Raw genomic sequence first — 25,791 nt, forward strand, 5'->3', positions numbered from 1 at the left:
GAGTGATATGCATTCAAGGTTTAGCACCTTAATTAGCTTGTTCAGGTGTGCTGGACTAGGTTGGAGCAAAACTCTGCATGTAAGTGGACCTTGAGAGACAATTTTAGGATCTCCTGCAATATGTTCTGAACTTACAACACTGGTGGTGTCCAGATCTAAGTTCTGGTGATCCTGGATTAGCTGCTCAGGTCTGCTTAATTGGGGTTGGACTCTGTGATCAGGACTAGATGGCAAACAATTCTGTAAAGAGAAAGAAGACAAACAATATTATTATGCTATAAATAATTTGTTCTGTGTTCATCTGCTTACCTGTACAAAGTATGCATCATCAATATGCAGTATATATTGAATTTGATCTTAATAGCACTGTTTTACTAGACAAACCTGATCAAAATTAATGGAGGAAAGCCTTATTTTGCCCTCCAGGTGGGCGTTCCTATGATGGTGTGACGTCACGTGAAAACTATGAATTAACTGGATAGTGCATACTTTTAGGTTAACGTTAAATAAATTGGCTTACTTCTATTCATCCATTGACCAATTGCCACCAAAACCTTTACAAAACTATCAAAATCTCTCATCTACACAAAAGATGCGATTAAAAGCTCAAACATACAGCTCAAGTCTACGTTAATACTCTTTGACGTTACCTAACAGTTAACCTCTAACGTTAGTTAGCCTAACGGCTAACGGACTTTTTCAAAGACACTAAACCATTTCTATAAAGTAAATATTCAACGGAAGCGAGCCATTTACATGAAAGAAAGTGTCAGAAACATTTGTATGTATTATTTGTGTAATTTTAGGGACTAAACTTACCTGAAAGTAGTTAAAACAACAGTGAGAGACGGAGAGTTGCTGCATGTCAGTTGAGCTGCCGTCCCGTTTCCATAGTAACGCCCTCCGCTCCAGTTCAAATGCGTCTTGAATGTTCAGCGCGCGCGCCCATTAAAACACATAGAAGTCACGCAGCATTTACATCAATTTAGAATTGATGGAGTTAATTATTTGATAATCAGATAAAATATCCTGAAACTTGATACATTATTAAGTGGATAGGGCTGTGGCCATCGTCAAACTGTAAATGGAATGAGCATACGAAAGCATTGAGAATGTAAAACAATGAATTTTATTATAATATAATAGGGCTAATATAATATATAGCTTTAGAAATGGTAAACAGGTATGGAAAAACAATTGCAAAAACTACATGATATAAGGCATGAACATTATTTTATCATACACAAATTTACAGATGTAACGTGAGGAACAATTTAAATTATAAGCTTCATGTTCTAAGTATTTTTTAAGTGTATTTCAAATATACAAAATGTAATACAATAGGCCTATATTTAACATAGTAATATGCAGTTATTAATAGGCTATTTAAGTGCTGTTGTTTATTGGGGTCTGGTGTTATAAACTACTGTGATGTTTAATGTGTTTATGGATGCATTATAGCCATTATAGGCATATTAAATATAGGCATAGTGAATGATAACAAATGTTCAGAGATATGTTAACTAATATAGGCTACAGCACAAGTGTTTTCAACGAGACATAAACCACTAGCGCTTGCTGGATTTCTGCCATGCCAAGTCATGTAAGTCTATTATGGTTTGCGAACGTAGGCCATAGTTGCTAAATAATGTATTTCTGGGATGTGCCGTTTATCTTTGAAATAACTTTTCTTCACTTGCTACAATAGATTTGTAATAATTTAATTATGTTTATGCTATATTGATAGATGTGGTCCGAAACAGACACGCGTAATAAATAAACTAAACTTGGGCTAAATAAACAAAGCCACATTTTATATGTTTTGGGCTAAAATTGGACCAAATCAGACCAACCAAACAAAGCCCAAATTTCAACGTCTATTTTTGGACTAAATTTGGACCAAATTAGACCGACCAAACAAAGCCCAAATTTCAACGTCTATTTTTGGACTAAATTTGGACCAAATTAGACCGACCAAACAAAGCCCAAATTTCAACGTCTATTTTTGGGCTAAATTTGGACCAAATCAGACCGACCAAACAAAGCCCAAATTTCAACGTCTATTTTTGGGCTAAATTTGGACCAAATCAGACCGACCAAACAAAGCCCAAATTTCAACGTCTATTTTTGGGCTAAATTTGGACCAAATCAGACCGACCAAACAAAGCCCAAATTTCAACGTCTATTTTTAGGCTAAATTTGGACCAAATCAGACCGACCAAACAAAGCCCAAATTTCAACGTCTATTTTTGGGCTAAATGAAGGCCATGACGGGCCGACTTGATTTAGCCCAAAAAACAACGTCCAAATGACGTCCGGTGCTGGGTGGGTATGCATCAATATTAACGCCCCCAGCCAGAACATTTGCGGATTCGGCGCAACTGTTTAATAGCGGGTGATGCATGCGAAGCGATGGCTCTGGCAATGATAAGACCTTATTATGTTTGAGCCAGAATCAGAGGAAAATGAACCATCACCACAACAACAAAGACTGGATCAGCCCGTGTCCACATGGAAAGTGAAACTATTTTGAATTAATAAAAAAAAATTAACCCGAGACACTTGAAAACGGATTATTGTTGCATAATTATCCAATAGCTTCATTTGCTAACAGTTTAACATTATTTAACTAATTCCAATGAAATGATAGGGTGTACCACGGACAAAAATGCATGCACAGACAGGCCATCTTAGAAGATGCAGCATTGATAAAGGCAACATTTTTGATTTTCTATCACATGTAGGCCTACTAGAAAGGCGACATATTTTCAAGATTCTCTTATACAAATGTGTTTATATTAGCCATGGTAAAAAGTAAGTTTGCGTCGTCGTTATTGAGCCCATAGTCGGCACGGACTTATCTTTGAGCAACCGTTTTCTGGCAAAGCCAAGCATCATATTGGGATTTTTTCCTCAAAACAGTCATCCTTAAATGTATAGAACAAACGCTTAAACTAACACTGCCGTGACTGGGACGTCCGCTAAAAATAAAGTGCATCCATTTTTCCCTGACGACTGGATCTTTCAGCGTATTTAAAAAGTAGTTTAAAGTTTTAAATACATTACTTACAGTTTGCGTCGTCGTTGTTGAGCCCAGAATAGACGGCACGGACTTATCTTTGAGCAACAGTTTTCTGGCAAAGCTCAAAACAGTCAGAACAAACGCTTAAAGGAACACTCCGACTTTTTGGGACTTTAGCCTATTCACCTTATCCCCCAGAGTTAGATAAGTCCATACATACCTTTTTCACCTCCGTGCGTGCTATAAGTCTGTTTGACGCACCCACCGCTAGCCTAGCTTAGCACAAAGACTGGATGTGAATGGTTGCAGCTAGCATACTAATCCAAATAAGTGACAAAATAAAACAAACATTTTCCTATTTACATGTTGTGATTTGGATAGTCACAGAGTGTACAAAAAACAAAGTCACATGAGACACAGACATATTTTAACCGTATAAATACTGGGAACTATATTCTCTGAAGGCGAAGCACTGCTACTTGGGCGGAGTGATAACCGCAGCACCTGAGACGCGCCGTTGTTTCTTCTGTCAACAAAACCACGTGAGTGACTCTAGCTCCGCTCAAGTGTTACTGGGACGACAGAGCGCGTTCGAGGCAACAATACTAACATTACAGGGGATACATGGAGCCCGTAAACAACTGCAATAGTAGTTACCACCCTATTCATATAATAGTGTCACTAACGTTACATTAGATCTAAGTTAGCTAATGGCACTGTTACAGTAACGTGAGGCTAAACATTTAAAAAATATAACGGAACACTTACCGCAGCCGCTCCACTTTGTCCTGTATGTGATATCGATGGGATGGCTGTATCCTTCAGCACACGTTTCATAGTCCTTGTGGCAAATTCAATTTTTTGAAAATAGTCGTCCTCAGTGAAATGTACCGAGCAAACATAATGTCCCTTGATAATCTCATTAGGTGTGTTTTGATCAATATCCAGAGCAAGTAGCCATTTCTTCATCCGGTCAGCGTTTTTAGTTGGAATTCTATGAAACATCATGGTATTACCTGGTCTCCCCTGTTTATTGTCACAGTTCTATACAATACAGCGAAAATCCATGATTGTAAACTACGCTTTTACTATTTATAAATTGCTTACTCTGTTACCCAAACTCTGAACTAACTTTCTGCTCCTCACCACGGCGCGTCTCAGGTGCTGCGGTTATCACTCCGCCCAAGTAGCAGTGCTTCGCCTTCAGAGAATATAGTTCCCAGTATTTATACGGTTAAAATATGTCTGTGTCTCATGTGACTTTGTTTTTTGTACACTCTGTGACTATACAAATCACAACATGTAAATAGGAAAATGTTTGCGTTATTTTGTCACTTATTTGGATTAGTATGCTAGCTGCAACCATTTACATCCAGTCTTTGTGCTAAGCTAGGCTAGCGGTGGGTGTGTCAAACAGACTTATAGCACGCACGGAGATGAAAAAGGTATGTATGGACTTATCTAACTCTGGGGGATAAGGTGAATAGGCTAAAGTCCCAAAAAGTCGGAGTGTTCCTTTAAACTAACACTGCCGTGACTGAGACGTCCGCAAAAAATAAAGTGCATCCATTTTTCCCTGACGACTGGATCTTTCGCAGCGTATTCAAAGATGTTGTTTGTCCACAGCCAGGAACAGCACATCTGCGGCGTCGTAATTTCCCTGAACACAGACCCACTCGCTGTCCGTCCACTGAACACTTGTGAGGCGCGCGGCGCGCGGGCGCGACAACGATATACGAAATGAGCGTAGTTGCCTTGCGCTTAAAGCGTAACTGTCTTCTGCTGGAGGCGGTCATATGCAAACGCTGGTACGTCACTTCGTACCGTGACGTCACTTCTTACCATGGATCCAGAACGAGCTGTATTTAGAGCTTGATTAAATAAATGATTCGTTTATAATGGGGAGGACATCTTAAGCTATGAAACTTGCAGGACGTTTTAATGGTACAAAGACCTCTTATATACCAAAAGATCAAGGCAAATTTGGTTTCTCATGTCATGACCCCTTTAAGTAGTTTTACAGTAATTAAGCTAGTCAAGATACTCTTTAAAAAGGTGGCTCATAAACCATGAGGGTTTTTGAAAAAAAAGGTTAGGTTGCAATATAATAAATGATGTTTTATAAACAAAGTTCGGGAGGAGCATGTTCAAATAATTGATCCAATTATCACATCATTCCAACCAGCTGTCAACAATCAGTAATCAACATTTCTATCCAATCAGCATGAGTGGAGACCTATATAAATAGTCATTTGACTCACCAACGTTCCTCGACAGTTTTTCAGCATCCCTCCACAATTCGTACGAATTTGTACGAGTGATTAAAAGGTGGCTAATTCGTACGAATTTGTACGACCTCACTCGTACGAATTTGTACGATTTGTCTAAACCCACGTGACGGTTGGGTTTAGGGGCGGGGTCAGGAGTAGGCCATTCGTATGAATTCATACGATTTTGGCAAATCGTAAAATATGTACGATTTAGCAAAAAAACGTACAAATTCGTACGAGTGAGGTCGTATGAATTGGTACGAATTAGCCACCTCGTAAAATTCGTACGAATTGCCGTGAGATCGGGTTGTCTCCTCACACTCGCCTGGTTACTTCCTAAACCAGCAATACGGGGGGAGTACTCTGGGTTCGGGCCGAATACCGAGCCCGGAGCCCTCTCCTCGGACAGCACGCCAAATATGCATACCATTTATTCCATCTGACTTATTTGTAAGTGTGAACTCGTGAAATGCAAGTTAAATACAACTAAACCTAATAAACATAACCACTGATGAACAGCAGTGTTTATTTTGCTATGAAAGAGATGCCAAATGCCTTACAGGGACTCAAATTGATGAATCATTTATTTGTAAAGTGATTCGCTAAAAAGAATCAGAGATGCCAAATGTCTTTGATGGGACTCTAGACGTGAACTGATTACTAGTTTATTTTTGAAGTGATTTGCAAAAAGAATTAGACTTTTTGATGCTACAATATATAAAAAAGTCAAGCCATTTTAAGTCCCTTTTGTGTGTGTGTGTGTGTGTGTGTGTGTGTGTGTGTGTGTGTGTGTGTGTGTGTGTGTGTGTGTGTAATAACGGTCCTCTCCAACTCTACACAGACTGACGTCTCTATTCTTCAGTCTGTGCTCCTCAATGCTGTGTGAGGAATTCAGATATGAGCCGAGAGATGGGCAAAATTAAATATGCTTTGAGCTTGTGTGTGTGTGTCTGTTTTCACATGTGGATGAGCAGGGTCCAAATGTAATACCATGCCAATGTAAATGTGTAAACATTGGATTTGGTGAGAAGCTAAAAGCTATTTGACGGGTAATTTTATTAGGAACTGCAACGTAATGCATGGATTAAATCATAAGACAGGACGGTTGCGTGTGTATATTAAATTAGTTTGTTTTATTATTTTATTTTAAATTTATGATAGTATTTTATGTTTTTTTATTAAAGAATAATGCACTTTTTAGAGCTTTTTCCATAGATTAAATCATATTTGTCCATTTGAATGATTTTAACACTGCTATTCATCAGTTATTTTTTTAATGAAATAATAATGTACAGAAAGAATAATGTAAAGATGAACTTTTTTTCAAATCATGGCTGATGAGAAATTATCGAATCATTCAATGTATTCACCATTGTCATTTATTTTATGTCTGATGTAGAGAATCAAGTCCTATCATTTGAATCAAGAATCTTCCACGTCTTCAATCTGCATCTCTGATTTTACTGATCACAGCAATATTGGTTGTATAAAAGGCAATTTTAGAATTTCACAACACAACAGATCTCACAGCACCCTAAGACCAGATGCTTCACAATTACCCACAATTCCCCTGGAATTCTTCCTACCTCATTGAGTCTTCAGCCAAAGTCAGGCAGCTGCAACTCGTCAAATCACACACACATACAGATATACTACAGGACACAGACTGATGTGAACATCATTCAGCAAAACTGCATTTTTTATAGGCTTAAAGGCTTGAATATTGAACACTTCATCCAAGCAAAAAAAATTAAAGGTGACAGGATGAACCTTAATATCACACTTTAGTCAGATGAACGTTGGAGAGAGAATGAACGAATGAAAGAAAGACATCATTGTGTTCTATCTGTATTATTTTAGGGGTATCAGAGATCTGCCCTACCGCCGATTTACTACTTACTTTACTATTTACTGCAACAAAAGTACCTTCATTCTAGTCCAGCTAAAAAGGGCAAGTGGCCAACCAAACGCACAAAACCTGACAGCCGGTATGATGATAGAGAAAGAGAGGTAGAATAAAGGGAACGTGATAGAGGCTGGAAAAGGACTGAGGTAACTTAATTACATACTCAGTAATGAAGGAGAGAGGGATGGGTGTGGAGGAGAGAAGGAAAGGAGTAGACAAAATGTTCTCCTCAGAAAGGCCTTGGACTTCGGCAAAATGTTTTCAGTAATAGTTTTGTGCCTTGGAGCATTGTACATTTTAATGAATGATAAAAAACCAATTATCAGTAGACACATTTTAATACATGAACCAACCATCTGACCTTTTCATGGGGAGCCAAGAAAATGGCCCTCCAGCAAAATTGTTTTTCCCCCTTCTGTCTTTGCTTCTCATTTAAAATAAATGTATTTTTTAAAGTCTCGCTTTACCATTTCTCAGGCATATTTTACATATTGTGTATCATGCCCGAGTATGAGAGAAGTCCCTTTGATGCAATACTAAAAATACCTTTGTGTATTTGTGTAATGTTTTCTTGTAATTTTATATATATAATTATTTTAATTAATATAACTAATAATTTACAATACTTATAATGTAACTATACAATTTAGATATTCATTACATTTTATATATATTTTTATATTTGTATGTTTTATATTCTCAAATGTGTCATTGAAAAAGCAACTTTTTGAGTTTTTTTTGCAAGCCAGCTATTTTCATTGACCTTGCTCTAGATCTAGTTTTGTGTTGAAATGCCACACTCCCTACATTATATTCAACCATATAGGCTACACAAGTTTATTTTCATCCATCCAGTAACTTCATTGTGACTGGCTGAGCGCTATTGCTGTTTGAACTTTAAATCAGCATGTGGAAACTAGAATTTCCTCTTCACTACACAAAGAGTGTAAGATTCAATGCTTCCATGAAATTGAGTCTCTCTCCTCCCTCTCTTTTTCTCTCCCCCTTCTCTCGCTAACTCTTTCTTAACCCTTAGAAGGTTTCAGTTACATATTTGTCCCTGAAGTTTTACAAAGTTTCATCTATTTAACATGAAGGCCACATCTTTGCTCTTCCATGGAGCTCTTCCCAGTCTCACAAAGGATTACTGAGATCTGAAACACGCTGGCATTTCTTCAGGTGTGGTGCAATTCTGCTCCGTTCCAGTGAGACGGGTGAAATTATTCTGAAGAAAATCACTTTAAGTGCGGATTCTGAAGGACAATCTTGTTCTTATCTGGGAACAAGTGAACAAAACAGAAAAGCTTCATAAATCATTTTGCTTTTGTTGAGAAATACCTTCTTATATTTATTGCATCAAGACACACACACAGAGAAAGAGTCTTGTTTGTAGCAATGCGTAAATCCTGTTGTTGCATGCTCGGCTTCTAACCGTCTGAAATGTGATGGTAATATAAGATTGAGAACTCCTTAACTTACAACTATATTTCTGCACAATTACCCACAGTCCTGTGAAGTTAGCACAGTAAAACCCGGCAAAACAAAAGACTCCAACATTCCCCTGAAAACTCAATGAAGTCTAGATCGTTCAGATAAATGTCTTATTAAAAGCCATGGAGATAAGCATGCTGCCTGCCAAATATGGCAACTTCCTGTCCATCTCCTAATGAGCCGTCACGAAGATGACTGATTGCACTGGGAACAATAAAATCGTTCATATCTGAGCTGAGAGGTCTTTTGTTCAACCCCAGTTGCATTTGGGAGACCTCCAGAACGACAGCCTTTTGTCAGCGTAAAAGAGGAAAGCCTGATTAGACACGCCAGAAATGTGAAATTTCTCTAATGAATGGACTATTGTAGGATATTGTCTCGATACAACAGCAGGGCGGATATTGCAGTCGTTTTTCTCACAAAAGCTCAAAAGCTAAAGTCAGGCCAGAACCTTTTATCAATGTGCAAAATATTCCAGTTCAATAATGACAAGAGCCCATCCACTCTGTGCTGTGACGTATTGGACAAGCACCCCAGAACAGACACTGATATCTGCTTCTGCATGCAAACGCCTGATATTATTGGGCAGGTGGTGGCTGATCATTTTAAAGTTTAAAGTGTTGGCCTGAATGGGCTACATCTAATTATCTGACATGGGTCATTCTTAAATGTTACAAACATATCCCTTCACTTTTCAGCCATTAAAAAGATTTAAATAGTCAAGAAACTCAATATAAAGGGCATAATAACATAATACCCACATGTTTAGTATAATATGACGTATGAACATTTCATGATCTACATTCTTCAGTCAACATTTATACTTATTTATTTATTTATTTTATTTTTTCTGGGGTTACATTTTAAATTGGGCAAAATACTGTATAATATAAATAATTTTTTGAAATGCCAAGCTTCAAAGAAAAAGTTCCTAGACAATTTTAACTAAATGGTAAACTAATGGAGCCTTAAGAATTAGCAACCCGGTCACACTAAAGGCGTCTCTATAGCACGCAGTGTGTTTATCGCGCAATTTATACACGAAGATTAGTTTTTACGTGCATAGGATACGCATGGGTAGGTTAGGGTAGGTTTAGTAGTGGTGTGGGGTGCGTGTGTTTTATACGTTTGGTTAGGATTAGTTGTGTGGGGTGTGTGTGTATTACACGCAATGAAGTGCGTATCAAATGCACACGCAAACTGCGTATCATGCACGTAATAAATTTGCACATATGCATTTTCATGAGATATTTAATTTTAAACATCTGCTGTCGTTTCTTCTTTTCAGCTCATTCAAAATCAGCCTACTTTATGTCAGACACACACACACACACACACACACACCTTGCTGTCATCTTTGATCCCCTCTAAACCTCGGCCGTGTCCAACAGTGTACGAGTAAGAAACTAAAAATGACTAATGACTCTTATACCGTCTGTTGCATGCTGGATCGAGGCAGGAATTATTGGCGCGGGAGGAAGCGAGGTGAGGCAAGGAAAGGCTTTATCCTTGAGAAAGCGCGTTCTCTGACATTGGCAGCATCTTGCTGTTGGTGCAGCTTTAGGGCACTTTTACGCTGGCCATAAAATATGACTTTGTCTGAGCCCCATTTGTTTTGCAATCGTTTCCCCCGTGGGGAGTGGAGGCTAAACTACGGTGATATAGTGACTCATGCACCCCAGAACTCTACTTTATGGAGCCATTAAGAAGTTCCAACCTACCACAATTTCTTAAAGTGCTCAATAACTTTGTATGCTGACTGTGTCGCTCTGTTGAAGTTGTAGCTTTTAAAGTTTTGGGGATGACATTTTGCCAATACATAATGAAAACGAAGGCCGGTGTGTGCGCACACAAACACCCACAGAGAATAAGAGATGGGAGGAGATGACACATGTCACCTCACATTACAGAGCAAAGGTAGACATTTGATTTAGATGGTTGACTGCATCCCATAACTCCAGTTGTTCCTCTTGTTTTTTCTTTTCTTTCTTCCTCTTTCCCTGCTCTGAAAATGATGGATGGGAAAACAGTTAGATCAACCAGGGAGCCAAATTTGATAATCAAGAAATTGCGGCTACCTAATGTGGTCTTCGCAATAAGTGCACTTTATCATTTCATTGAATTTAATCAGTTGCAAGTATACTGGGTGTAGTTTTCAGAAAAATATAGCTAACATTGCATGCATGAAATTAGCACGGAATAGCAGATTAACCAACAGGAACGGCATTCAATGAAATGGTGACTTTTCAATTTTCAAAAATGTTCAATCTTTGTCTTTTTGGAGACCAACACAAGAGGTTAATTTACAGTAGATTAATTTTTCCCTTTCATAGAAGGGATTTTTTTCTAAATCATTGGCTGTATAAGGATTATCTTAGTTGTCTGATTCAAGTAAACATCCTTGTGGTACAGTATTGTCGTCTTTTTGTAGCAACTTGTTAGCAACTTTTATTTTATTTTATTTTTTTATGAGTTCTAACTATGTAAATTGTGTTGTCAACCAATATTTAGAGAGACTTTCATGTTCCTAAACACATACCTTATTTTATTAAAAAATGAAAAACCATCATTCTAAAAATAAATATAATTTATATAACTTAACTAACATCTGGCCAAAAACAATACATTGAAAGAGGTATTGTTCGATCTCGAAAACAAAACCAGTTGTTTAATTTTCTGTCTGTTCTCAAAATGTTTGTGCCTCTATGACCTGTCCATTGACTCGGTTCAATTTCAGTTTGTGTCTGAAGGGAAAGCAATTTTGGCTTAATAAAGACTTTGACTGAAAAAAAAAGAACAAGAAAGAATGTGAGGTAATGCGCTGGGGGTAAACACACAACACCAGAAAAACTGCATTATCTCAGCAACTCACTCATAAACTCAGATAATGTTAATGAATTCTTCTAAACATTGTTCCAAACGATTCCAGATTGAATAAAGGATATGATTCAGTCTTGAACTGACGTCAGAGAGCTTATCTCTCTTGTTTGTGTGGACAAACATTCACGGCTGAGCCTTACATCATTGTATTATTCCTGATAATGTCATCGTCCTGGTTCAAGCAGCACAGAGTCATTGATTTTGATTGATAGATTTGATTGATTAGCAGTTGTTTACAGCAGTTGTTTGTACATCGGAGGGCTGTCTGGGTGTCGCAGGGACCGCAGAGGGTTCTGGGAGAATCAGCTGGCACCTCAGTACAGCTGCTTTGTTCTGCTGGAATTGTGTGGCAACACCAACAGTAGAAATCACTAAAAGAAAAAAAAGAAAAAGCTCCCATCCCACTGGCAGACGCCCAGTCTAGGAAGTATTGTCTTCCATAATTGTTCCGGAAAAAGAGAGCGCCAAGACAATGAAGCTAACAAGCTGTCTGTGGAATCCTTAATTTAAGAGCCTAGTGATAAAAACAGATTTCAATTTCGGGTTCCTTCCCTCCCTCTCTCCCTCCTCCATATTCTCTCGCTGTCTTTGCAGCAGTGTAATATATGCAGTGAGAAGGTCATGGTGTTGTGATTCCAGTGTGAGATGAGTGCAGTGGGAAACACACTCGCTCACACACACACAAACACACAACGTTATGCAAATGCAATGGCCTGCAGCCCAATGATGACAACACAAAATCATCCAGCAGCTTCATTATACGAAATTGACTCCTTATGTCACAATTCCCAGGGAAGAGAGCATTTACGGTTTCTGATACCTTCATGGTCAACCCCTGTATTTTAGTGTAGCACAGCATCAGTACAGCTTTAATAAAACTGAAAATGTTGACATGTTTGGTGATTTATATAAAGAATTCTGATGTAATTATGGATCGGTTATGTTAGTGGTTCTCACACTTGCATTCTTCCGCCGATGCGGATGGAACACTACTAAAATACTTTGAGTTTCCAGCACCACTTGTACAGTGTTAGTGGATGGAAAGCTATTTAGTTTGGTGAAACAGAAATGATTGCGGAACAAATCTGATGAGGTGGATATTTTTATTAAATTAAGCACACAGCTCAACTAGTATAGTCAAATTTCTGAACGAATTACTCTGAGTTGAAAAAAAGAAACTGTTCTCCTAGTGTAGTCTGATTCCTGAATGAATGAATCTAATGAGTTGATTCTTCTTTTTTTGTGTGTGAATCAAGCACGTACAGCTAACCGTGAGACTAAAATCAGTGAATCTACTGACTGGTTGTTCATTATCAGTGGTATTTTATATATATATTTGTTTTGTTTTTTATAATTATGTTTTGTATTTATTAGGAACTAAAAGAATCGTTAATGGAATAATTTACTCTGATGTATTTGACCTCTATGTAATACACACAAGCAAAGGTACTTGGTCAGCTGTGTATAAACATGTCTTTAGCTCAGCATCAGTAAACCCCTTTCCGACCTGAAATCTTCAACTAGCACCATGTAAACACTGACCATAAGGAGAAATGTTACATCACTGTTATGTGTGTTGTAGGTCATTAGAGCTGACATTTCCAGAGTGTGATCATCTCTTCCTGGCCGGGTCCAGCTGGAATACACTAATGATTACAGCAGAGGCCTGCAAGGTTTGCAGATGGATCAGAAATGAATATGTATCTCCACATTTGCACACACAGCCTAAATCTCCCATTAGAGAAAGAGCGTGAGAGCACGCACACATAAGCTCTGCTGGCCTCTTAAGTAGATAGAAATGGGAACTAGTGATAAGACTAAATCTAAGAGGGCCAAGGATTAACTAAGGACGTGAGTCTTTGTTTAACCCATGACCTCTGAGATCATTTAGTCGTCCGGGATTCACACTGGCTGGATTAAAGGTTGTGACCTTTCCAAAGGCATTGATGACTATATCAAATGGTCACTATGCTGTGGAGTGTTTTAATGAAATTACTGGAAATATTTGGGCTGTATAAAAAATTCAGCCATAAATTTTTTATTATTTTTTTATCTGAATTTTGCTTTAGGCACGTAGCAACAAGTAAACTACATTATATTCTTTCTGTTGGAGAAATAACAGATATTAGGATCTATTAATTTTGCATGGACAGAAATCTTCTGATTTCTTCTGTCTGTACTGTTCAAAAAGTTTGAAAAGATTAATTTAGATCTGTTACATGCCATTCAAGGGGTTTGTAAAAGCTTGTATCCGCCATGGAGTACAAAATAAAAATATATATAAGAAAGTGCAGCTTTTTATCTCACAATTGTGTGATATAAACTCACAATTGTGAGTTATAAAGTCAGAATTGTGGTATATACTGTAAACTCACAGTTCTGACTTTTTTTAGCGCAATTGCAAGTTTATACCACACAATTGTCACTTATTTTCTCAGTGTTGTGAGATATAAACTCGCAATTGGGAGTTATAAAGTCCAATTCTGAGTCAAAAAAGTCAGAATTGCGAGATGTAAACTTGCAATTGCTAGAAATTTTTATAATAAAAAGATAAAAGTTCTTTTTTATTCAATGACAGAAACATGCGTCCATAGTCTCTTTAGAAAGTGCTTCTCAGCCAGCTACAACATGGATACCAATAGTTAAATATTTGCCCCTGCAAGACTAGATTATCCAGGACCCGCAACAAAATGTATGCTGGTTGTCTCCTGGTATTTTTAGGTGGCTAGTTTAGTGTGTCTACAGACTCTTTGATGGAGTTTTCATAAATGTACTTGTTATCATATGATGTAATCCAGACATGAAATACAAGAATAGTTAACATTGATGCATTTTTTTTCTTTTTCTTTCCCCCACGACTGAGCGTAATTATCATGAAAGAAACAGATGTACTTTTTCCCTTAGCAATGCCGTGCCATCACTTACACCGCACACTTGACACTATTTTCAAAACAAAAGCTGCTTTGCTTGTCATTTATTTGCTACTATTGTTTTCCTGTCAGTGTCCGTCATTAACTGAAAGTGCCTTTTATAAACGAAGGTTAAAATGATGAGGAACCACATAATAGGTTGGCACATAGAAAAGGCTGTTGAAACAAGCGCTTGTTAATTAATATATTTATGCATTCCACTTTCTGCAGGCTGGGAATGTTCACTCGCTCAAGAGGCCATTCACACACAGAGTTTACTCTGAACCCTCGCGTGCAATTAGCTATCCTTCCTATCCTAATTACTGCCATTCATTCCTTATCAATAAGAGTCACTGGTAAGCAACTACTCACAACACAAACACCCACATGGAGAAACACACTTCCACTTACTCGCCGTGCAGGTGCAGGAGAGATACAAATTAACACACTTTCACAGCTCATCAAAGCCCACAACAGACGGCAAATGTTATTTAAACCAAACACTCCAGAAACAGTGAGAAAATCTCCTTCTCATTAGGATCCATTTAAATATATCTGCTCTCCCGCCTGGATTGTTTTGATCAGAGCATGTGCATAAGAACGAATTTGAGCGTTCTAATTAAGTCATCATGTGGCATCCCTCTCAAATCATGTATGAGCTTTAAGTTAAATCTGGTGTTTTTATCCCTTTATGAGCATTTTATTTACATCTCATCTTTTTATGATTCCTTCCTTTTCTCTCCTCCAAATCAAGCCCAGAAACCCAACCGTCTCCCATGGCAACGGGCTAATGAAGGTCTGTGTCACCGCCCACTGCCTGTCACTACTATCGCCATGGCGATCGGTTCGCCCCATCCTCCGCAGCCACCAATCAGGTGAAGTGGAGCCCTGATCGATTGGGCCGTGCCTCGGGCTGACGTTTCCCACTGATCTCCGAGACAAATGAGAGGGACAGACAGAGCAGTCCAATAAAACAACAGCACTTTTAGTGGTCCATCCAGAATATATGCGTCACATGATTTATGTGAGGCTAGATTAGCTCAATCAAGATAAAGTGGATTATTTGTCAGCGCCAGCCCCAACCATACGTGTGTTAAGTCATAATTGTTGGAATGTTTAATGTATTTTCACATTTTATTAAGCTCACCATTTTCCGTCTAGTTGTGCTGCGTGTTTGGCTGTAATTGGTATAAAATGTGGCTGCTGACCCAGTATCATGCTCTCGTTTTGACCATTATTATTAAACACTCCTCGCTTTTGTGAACTTGGCTGTAAAGTTGCTGGCAGGAAGTTTAAACTCACGTAAGTAGACGCATGCTGGTCTCTTTATGGCCCATGTCATTCTGAATGAAGGTCTTTGAGGTTATGAGGTTGTGTGAGGCAACAATATGAATGAGGGCCTGTGAGATAACAGACTTTGGAAGTGTCTGTGAGGTATCAGTATGAATGAGAGTGTGTGAAGTATCAGTCTGTTTGAGGTTATGTTAGGTATTGGCCAGACTGTGAGAGCTTTGTCTCAAATCGAATAAGCTGGCCCACACTAAAAGATTTTTAAAATATTATTAGATTTTCAAAATGTGAGAGACCACAAACATGACGATAAGAAATCATAGATTTAACCGTGTCGTTCAGCACACATTCACAAACAACCAGAGTCCTGACTGTGAACATGGGAAATCTCGCAATATCTCTCGTGTGGTCAAACGCGACTTTAGAGTAAACAAACAAGGCGGACGACGGGAAGGAAGAAATGCAGATTATAGTGTTTGGACTGCTCTTTACATCAAATTTGGGAAAGGAAAAAGATTCAGATGAAGTCGTGTTGCTATGCTTCCGTCAGCTCGCCTTCTGATTTGGTATCGTTTCGTTCAACGTGACAATACACAGAGCGTACGCACGTTTGTCCTCAGGGTTCCCCCCACACAACAGGATTTCTGATCATAAATATTCAACATGTTGGGTATTTACACTTTGAGATCGGTGCGGCTCCGACGTTCTTCCAAGCAGATTCAATCACTCTTAACACACATCAAATACACAGATAATCTGTAAAAAAATTCTAGATAATCAGGACTTTACCTAAGATTGTCGGAAGGGGAGAATTTGACCCAAAATCAGCCCGGACCATATTGTAGTGTGTAGGTGCCTTAAAACAGCATTTTTAGTCATCATAATTGTGCTTCTGATGTGACAGTGTCTCAGATGTTATGCAGTATAGTTTCTCTAAAAAGTAGTCATTTATTTTACACCTGTGTGATGAAGATTTACACAGTGTGATAAAGGCTAATGAAGTTGCTGTCTACAAAGGTTGTCTCGGTTAACAGACCCGATATAGTCCGGCTATGAGTATCCCACTTCTAGCCAAAATAACCTTGAATTTGGTTACATGTAGTTTTTGCCAAAATTACCATTTTATATTTTTGCCATGAGATGTTAGATTGTATGAGGGTGTTTGAGGTATGATTTTGTATTTTAGTGTGTCACATTACAGAACAACCATATCAGGAGAAAACATCTGCTAAGATGCACGTATTATATTAAGTAAGATGTCTCTAAAAAGAAATCACTTTGTGACACATCATGTTCACTACACTAAGTGTAACCCTGATTAATGATGTTGTCACATGGACTGTAGCATTTAATACAGATTCAGACATTCTTTGGTCAATGCCATTATCCTCCATGGAAATCCATATTTTACGCTTTTTGAAGATCTAACAGCTATTGATGCTACGGTCTCTCCTGTTCTTTATCATACTTGCATTTAAAGCAGTTGTGAATTTTTCTATGTCAATATATTGTTGATGAAGGTTTACTTGTTTAATTTATCTTGGAATGCCCTTATTTGTGACTACAGTGTGTTGAACAGTGACACCACAACAAAGGTGAAGAGAAAATGGTGAGATCTTCTGTTGTGTATTGCAGTGTCAAAGTGCATTCCATTCACTTTAACACTGCAATATACAACAGAAGATCTCACCATTGAGAGGAGAGTTTTCTGTTGGATTGTGTGCTTCTGTCAAAGAACTGCTCTTTGATAATGATGAGGAACTCGTGAGACTCAGCATGGGGAGCTTCTCTCTCAGCATGTGGGATTATATGTGGTACTTTTTCTGTGTGAGTCATGTGTGTGCTTTCTTAAAGGACAATTCTGGCAAAAAAATTAACCTAGGGGTAATTAACACATGGTTACCGAGTCGATCGTTCTCTGGGATGTGTTTTCATGATAATCGAATGTAAAGAGTTTTATCTCTAAAAACTGATTAGCTTATAACACTAGTATATGGGGCATCAATAAAAAGAAATAAAAAGATATATAAATAAAAAGAAATCGCTAGTTAATACCACTAGCAAGGCTCAAAATAGCCTCACACTAACACACGGTAGCATAATGAGGGTCCCTACATGCAAACCGAAGCATTGAGACCTTTGTACGTATACAGACAGTTTAATAAGAAGATACTTTATAAAGACAGTACATTACACGTATACAGGCAGGAGCCATCTTGGAAAACAGTCTCGACCAGTCGAGCCACGAACGCCGTGCTAAGTGAGCTGGTCGATAGGTTGAAGTCACAGTTCAGCTCACGTAGCATGCCGTTGGTGGCTCGAATGGTTGAGACTGTTTTTTTTTTTTCAATTTATTTTTAAATGTCTTCAATTGCTCCTTGCTGCAGTTGGTCTGACACTCCAAGCCATGTTGGCATGTCTTGTCGTCTTCTTTGCGCTCGGCCCCGGTGATTGCTGCTTGCAGCTATATTTATTAATTTATTATAAGTTATACAAGTTAACATTACTTAACTACTTTCGAATTATGGAAATCTAATGTTTCTAATGTATTTGTTAACTTTAGTTGATGCACTGTGAACAAACATGAACAAACAATAAAAAGCTGGGGGTTTTTTAACTAACATTAATAAATACTGTAACAAATATATTGCTCATTGTTAGTTCATGTTAGCTAATACATTAACTAATGTTAACAAATTTGTAAAGTGTTTTCAATATAATAAAAGTTAAACATTTTAATTATTTTTTTAGAAGACAAAGATCCTGTAAATGTACACATTTACCTAAAGTTTTGAATATAAATGCTGGAAATTTTATTTATGTGTCGTAGGCTTAGTTTAAATTCATAAAAAAAAGTAAAAAAAAAAAGTAATGCAATGGTGGGAAGAAAAGAGGAATAAAAACAATAGACTGTCAGTCAAACAGAGAACGATGCCCTCTCTCTTTTTCTCTCTTACGTTCTCACTTTATTGCGTAGACAGGTGGTATCACCTAAGACCTCCCAACTCTGCCACTCGACACACAGTCATCCATCACCACAGCAACAGCGCCTGTCATTGCCTGGGAAGCGAGGGACTGCTAGGGCAGATGGAAAGAGAGGCAACTCGACTGGCCGTCCAGCATCAGGTGGTCAGGGAATGATAAAGAGAGAAAGAGACTCAAGTTTAAAAATGGAAAAATATCTTTCTTTTTGACATACAGGCAGTGATGACAGGCATGTCTGTGACTGGAGCTCCCAGCTGGAAACTCCAGAACAAAATGTCCCAAGCATCCTCTAAAAGAATAGTCGAATTCGACCCTTTCTGTGCAAAACCTCTGACCCACAAGATGGATGCCCTGGCGATGGAGGGTCAAAGTCAGATATTGTTCCTGAGAAAGCTTTGGTCATGGGTCACTGGACACTGGTGTGTTGGCTTTAAATGCATGGAAATGTTTCATCCCAGGTCAGTGCCATCTTTCCTGAAAGGCAGTATCAAAGCAGGTGACCTGAAGGAAAAACCTAGTTTCCTTTGACATACTGGCAACATTTGAAGGGAGAACACTCTCTGTCTTGGAGAATGCGTCCACACATCTTAACAGCTCACTTATGAAACAAAAGAGCGTATTCAGTACATGTCTGATTGCACTAAAATGCCATAAAGAGAGACAAGACATTCTTTGTTCAATCCTGTCAGCCATAAAATGGTCCAATCCATCGCTCAGCTAAATATAGAATAGAGGAGGCTAGTTTGAACACTTTTTAGTGCAGTGAATATTTATCAGGGTTTTTGAGCGTCTTGAATATTTCCGTGTCTGTACCTGAAAGCTATATTGAACATCGCTAAAAAATTATTTTGCTTTAGTTTTATTTTATTTAGTTACGTTATTTTGCAAAAAAAAAAAAAAAAAGGATTGATTTTATTAAATGGGAAATTAATTAATTAATAAAAAAATTTGTTTTCTAAATTATGGTTAAGTTACAATTATTAATATAGGACATGGGATCGCTAAATCCAAGGAAGATCCATCATACAGCACAGAAATTAAGATTTATTTACGGCATTATATATATATATACTCCGCTCCGCGTTGCGCCTAACAACGCCCTTCAGACCATTCACGATACAGCACAGCCTCTCGTACCTTATTGCTTATACATTATATATATTATCTACTGTATAATTAAAATGATTTGAATCTCTTTAAAAACTTTTTGTCCAGTGTTTGTTTGTTGAGCTTGAAACCTTCAGCATCAATATACTTCACATGAGTTAGTGAAAGAATGACTTATTTGAAGCCTTTTTATGTGTAGATCAAACCACACATTAAAGCACAGCTCTTATGTTTCATCTCAGGTTTACACACAACAAAGTGCTAATTAGCAGACGACAATCACATCAGTCCTGTTTTCACCAGCTTAAATGACACTGGCAAACATTATTGACAAGATTATATGGTTTAAACAAACACCAATTCTGTTATTATGATGACTTATGAATATAATAATTACAAGCTCCCAAAAGCTGCACCAAACGTAACTTTACAGGACTATCCCCTGGGACACTTAAACTAATACACTTTAAAAAATATATACATTTGTGTCATGTTGTTCTATGATTTTGTAAATGTATTTATTTTATACTTATATACTTTAAAAAGCATTAGTCAATTAAAATGAAATATTTCTGTGCTTACAAACCTACACCCAAACCCCCCATAAAAGAAATTCAAGGCTTTGTGATCGTAGGGCAACCCAGCTATTTCTTGTGACACTGTCCTGTGCTGGCATTGTCCTGCTGCTGTTAGGAAAAGCCAGTTTTGAAAGCTCGAGACACATAATAGAGACGGTGAAAGGAAATACGGGTATGGCTTAATTGGGGTGATTTAAGTGAGTGTGTGAGAGGGGATGTGTGTTGTTCGCTGCTCTCCTCTCTGGATAGACTCTTTTGATCAAACCGGTTCAATTGATGCAGAAAGAGACACAGCAACACTTGACTTCAGCCTCCTTTGAAGAAGAGATGGATGGAGAAAAAAAAATAAGTACAAGAATGATGGTCAAGAGAAAAGGGTGGTATTGCCTTCAGTCAGCACATAAGTGCATGCTGGGAAAATAAAGAGCAATATTCTTCTATTCACTTTTTGCCTTCTGATTGTCACTTTTGAGTAAGGCTGTTTCTCACCACACGTGAAAGCTGAACGTAATTTTTTTCGGCACTTTCGGTATTACGAGGACACAGTATTCGCAATGCTAGCGTAAGCAGAGTGTGGCAGAAAACATGTTCAAAATGTTTCTCAATATTGCCATCTATAAAGCCATATTTAATAATGTTTAGAGTTACATTAAGACCTAATACCCAAGTTATAGCCGATATTAACTGAGCAGAAATGCATCAGTAGTGAAGGAAGTAAATTAGAAGAATGTTGTGTGTATTTCATTTATGCTTTCGCTGCTACTTGAAATTGCAAAAGAAACATTTTATTTGAGTTGTCAAAGTTTGTGCAGTCTGAATGTGATGTAATCAAACGACCGTGGACCACACGATTATAGCAATAAGCATCTCTTTATTGAGTTTTTCTCAGTAAAGACTGTAGGCCTAGTCAGCAAATATATAACGCAACCGTGTAGACTGATTTACGAGCTAAATAATTCTAATGAGCCGATTCTTTTGAATGAATCAACAACATACAGTGCGACCACTGTAGCCCGATTCACAATAAAATAAACTCTTACAAAAAACTCCAGAACAAATGACTGTTATGAGAAGGTTTGTTTTGATGGTTCAAAGAAACGCATACAATGCAACAAAAGGACAAGTTACTGATTTAAATCAGTCTGACGAAGGATTTGCTGAACAGTATTCCCCAGAGCTGTTATGAATCAACATCTGACTCACTGAACTCCAAGTTATCATTATTCTTGCTATTTACACAAGAAAAATAACATCACTGAAAAAACTCTTATAATATAGCCAGAAGATTGAATTGGAAATCAGTTCATTTTTCCCAGGACTTTTATAGTTCAAGATAACAAGCTGGTATTATCAGTCTCATGATGGTAAGTTCTCTCATGGCACAGTGCTTAATTGAACTAGTTTATCTCTGAAGATTTGAAATGGTAATGTAGCAAATTATGTCCGTAAATTTGCTGAAATGTCAATTTTTGTCACTGATTTTTTTTTTGCCATATTATAATGGAACAATTTAAGTCATTATTTAGTTGAATAATGAAGGCCTAATGGAGTTTTTTTTTTTTCTCAGCGTGGGGGATGCTACCACCTCCCTGCCTATCTGCAATTTCTCATTCTTGATTCTGTTTTTTCCCACCCTTTTCTTGTTGTTTTCTTGTTTTTTCTCTTTATTCTGTAAAATATGTGCTATAAAGAGGATTAATCTGCAAAATGACTGTCTCATAAAAGTGTCCTGCAGCATGCTTTGCCTGCAGCTGATGCCATTTCGACAGACTGAGTCAATTCTGAATGAAATGGTTCATGGAATCACTGTAAGACAGACAACATCAGGGTAATAGAATAGCATTGTTTTTTTGTTTCAAGGTTAATATCATGCATAATTAAAATTCCAATTATCTGGCTGGAGGGTTATTCTGAGCTATCTCATGAATATCAAACCATACAGAGAGCATAGAGTGTTTGAGCAGATAGAGAAAGATCCTACAGTGTGTTTGGTCTCTATTAAAAGGTCAAGGTGTTCTGAACGTATCGCTCTGAGAAAAGGCAGTGGACAGGTGTGACAATAACTACAGAGAAGTGACAGATGGAATGTGCCATGTTTTGTATTGTGTCTACTAGTACTTACTTACTGTGTAACTAGTGAATTGACCTTTGCATTTAGTCTTTTAAGTTTATGAACTGATCAAGCATGTTAGGACTAACTTCAGATAGTGGTAATTTCGATTGGCTTTGGGGCTGTCTGTCTCTGTCAGACTCAGCCTCCCAGTTTAGTCTGGATAATTTTGTTGTTTTTGTAAAGTGCATGGCAGGGATGCTATAATTCCGACTGTATATGCACTCACCAGCCTCTTTACCTAGATAGTATCAGGTTGGACCCCCTTTTTGCCTTCAGAACTGCATTAATTCTTCGTGGCATAGATTCAACAGGGTGCTGACAACATTCCTCAGAGATTTTGGTCCATATTTACATAAAAAGATTTGTCGGTGAATCTCCCTTTTTTCCAAAGCTACTCATTGTCATGTTCAAGAAACCAGTTTGAGGTGATTTGAGCTTTGATATGGTGTGTTATCCCAACCCGATCTTACGGCAATTCGTACGAATTTTACGAGGTGGCTAATTCGAATGAATTCGTACGAATGACCTACCCCTGACCCCGCCCCTAAACTTACCCATCACTAGGGTTTAGACAAATCCTACAAAGTTGTACGAGTGAGGTTGTACGAATTAACCACCTTTAACTCACTTGTACAAATTTGTACAAATAAAGCCGAAAGTGTGCCAAGAAAATATTCCCCACACCATTACACCACCAGCCTGAACAAATGATTGGCTACAAGGCAGGAAGGATCCATGCTTTCATGTTGTTTACACCAAATTCTGACCCTACCATCTGAATGTCACAGCATTATTCGAGACTCATCAGACCACGCACCGTTTTTCCAATCTTCTCTTGTCCAATTTTGGTGAGTCGTGAATTGTAGCCTCAGTTTCCTGTTCTAAGCTGACAGGAGTGGCACCGGTGTGGTCTTCTGTTGCTATTGCCCATCTGCTTTAAGGTTCGACATGTTGTGTGTTCAGAGATGCTCTTTTGCATACCTCGGTTATTTTGGTTACTGTTGACTTTTTATCAGCTTGAACCAGTCTGGCCATTCTCCTCTGACTTCTGGCATCAACAAGGCATTTTCGCCCACAGAACTGCCGCTCACTGGATATTTCTCTTTTTCAGACCATTCTCTGTAAACCCTTGAGATGGTTGTGCGTGAAAATCCCAGTAGATTAGCAATACTCAGACCAGCCGTCTGGCACCAACAATCATGCCACATTCTAAGTCACTTAAATCATCTGTCTTCCCCATTCTGATGCTCAGTTTGAACTTCAGCAGATTATCTTGACCATGTCTACATGCCTAAATGCATTGGCTGATTAGTATTTGCGTTAACGAGCAGTGTGCAGCATCCACTTGGATGATGCGATGGCAGCCACAGTACAACGGCGCCAGTGCGCTCACCACACACCAGCTATAGGTAGAGAGAGGAGAGAGAGTGATAGAGCCAATTCAGTGGATGGGGATTATTAGGAGGCCATGATTGGTAAGGGCCAATGGGTGGAATGTGGCCAGGACACCGGGGTTACACCCCTAATCTTCACGAGAAGTGCCATGGAATTTGTAATGACCACAGAGAGTCAGGACCTCGGTTTTAATCAGACAATGGCTATGTAGTTTTCAATCGACTCCACTTCACATTGTCCAAAAAAATTTGATAGGGATGCTCCAATCAGGATTTTTGCAGCCGATGATACCGATTACCGATTTCTTGTCATCATGACATGCCGATGCCGATCATTCAAACTTGTGATATGTAAGCTCTTTTGACTGCCAGTTAACCTTTTTTCTTTCAGATAAAGTAATACCCCAGATGTTACATTGGTTATATTACTTACAGTATTGGTGTATATTGTTGTTTTGTTTGAGAATCAAATAAAAAAGCACACCAAATATTAATTTGAAACATTTGAATGGGCCTTTAAAAACAGAGCTTACGCAAAACACTATCCATATTTGGATACTTTGGCTGATTAAAGAGCCTACAAGACTTTAAAACGGAACATAATTGCAGGCTGTCAGTCAGTGCAGTTACATTGTTAGGCCAGCAGGTGCAGAGAGGAGCTGTCTTTATGAGCGAGTCATCATTAAACTGTTCATTCAACTACGCTTAAAAACACTGATTCATTTATCAATGAAACAAGGTACAGCCCTGTAGGCTCAATCGACAAGCAACGCTTCACCTGGGTAACGCTGAAGATGATGTTTCATTTCAGAGATAAATGGTATTGATTTTATGCATTGAACAGCGCTGATGCCAGTCATGGAAACCCCCTTATACGCTGAAAGGACACTACGACAAAGATATCGCTTTCATCTTCTGACAACTGATGGCAAACTGATTTTTTCAAGAATATATGACTTGACCTGAAGATTGTCAGATACAGGTAATCACACACAATCAGTTTCCCTGTCATTCCCTGTCATACTCTCTCTCTCTCTCTCTCTCTCTCTCTCTCTCTCTCTCTCTCTCTCTCTCTCTCAAAAATATAATTGTTTTTACTGGTTATGACATGACTGTTGAGTTTAAGTTTTACGTCATCATGTGTTTTATGTCATCAAATTGGGATTGGTTCGTGACCAAATTTTGTGACTACCGATTATTCTGTCCCTGATGCATGTATTTATCGGCCAATACCGTTCTGGGGCCTTTTGTGTCACATCATGATTAGTTGGTGTACATCATAAATGGGCATTGATAAATATGAGAGAGCCATATGGTCTGTGGTTCTCGATCACTTTTGTAAATAGACTGTGGTCACAGTTACTATGCAACTACTGACATAATAAACCCATTGTATTTTATCTTTACAGTGAGCAGAATAAATACAATCAACGGAAAAAAAAAAGAGTGAATAGTGGTCAGCAAGCAAGCAGTGTCAGAATGCCAGCAAAACTGTAACAACGCTTTATGGCAACAATGTTTCAGACTGTCTGACAGCATATATTAAAATATACAGGAATGTTCAGACTTTTGAGCGATTTTATTGTTTTTACACGTCTTTTTAATTATAGTTCAAATGGATTTTGCTTTATTGATCACAATATTGATCATTGTTGAGAGGGGCACTTACAGTATGATTAACTTTTTTTATTAAAAAGGGCAGGGACTTGAGCCCGCAGCCACTGATAGATAATAGGCATCACAAATTTGACAATAGGATTTTAATATTCAATACAAGAATCATTCAAATGAAGTTTTACGCATTGCATTTATGGTGAAATCCTGTTTGATGAAATGGATTACAGGT

The sequence above is a fragment of the Phoxinus phoxinus genome, assembly GCF_949152265.1.
Source record: "Phoxinus phoxinus genome assembly, chromosome: 13".
Classification (NCBI taxonomy): Eukaryota; Metazoa; Chordata; class Actinopteri; order Cypriniformes; family Leuciscidae; genus Phoxinus; species Phoxinus phoxinus.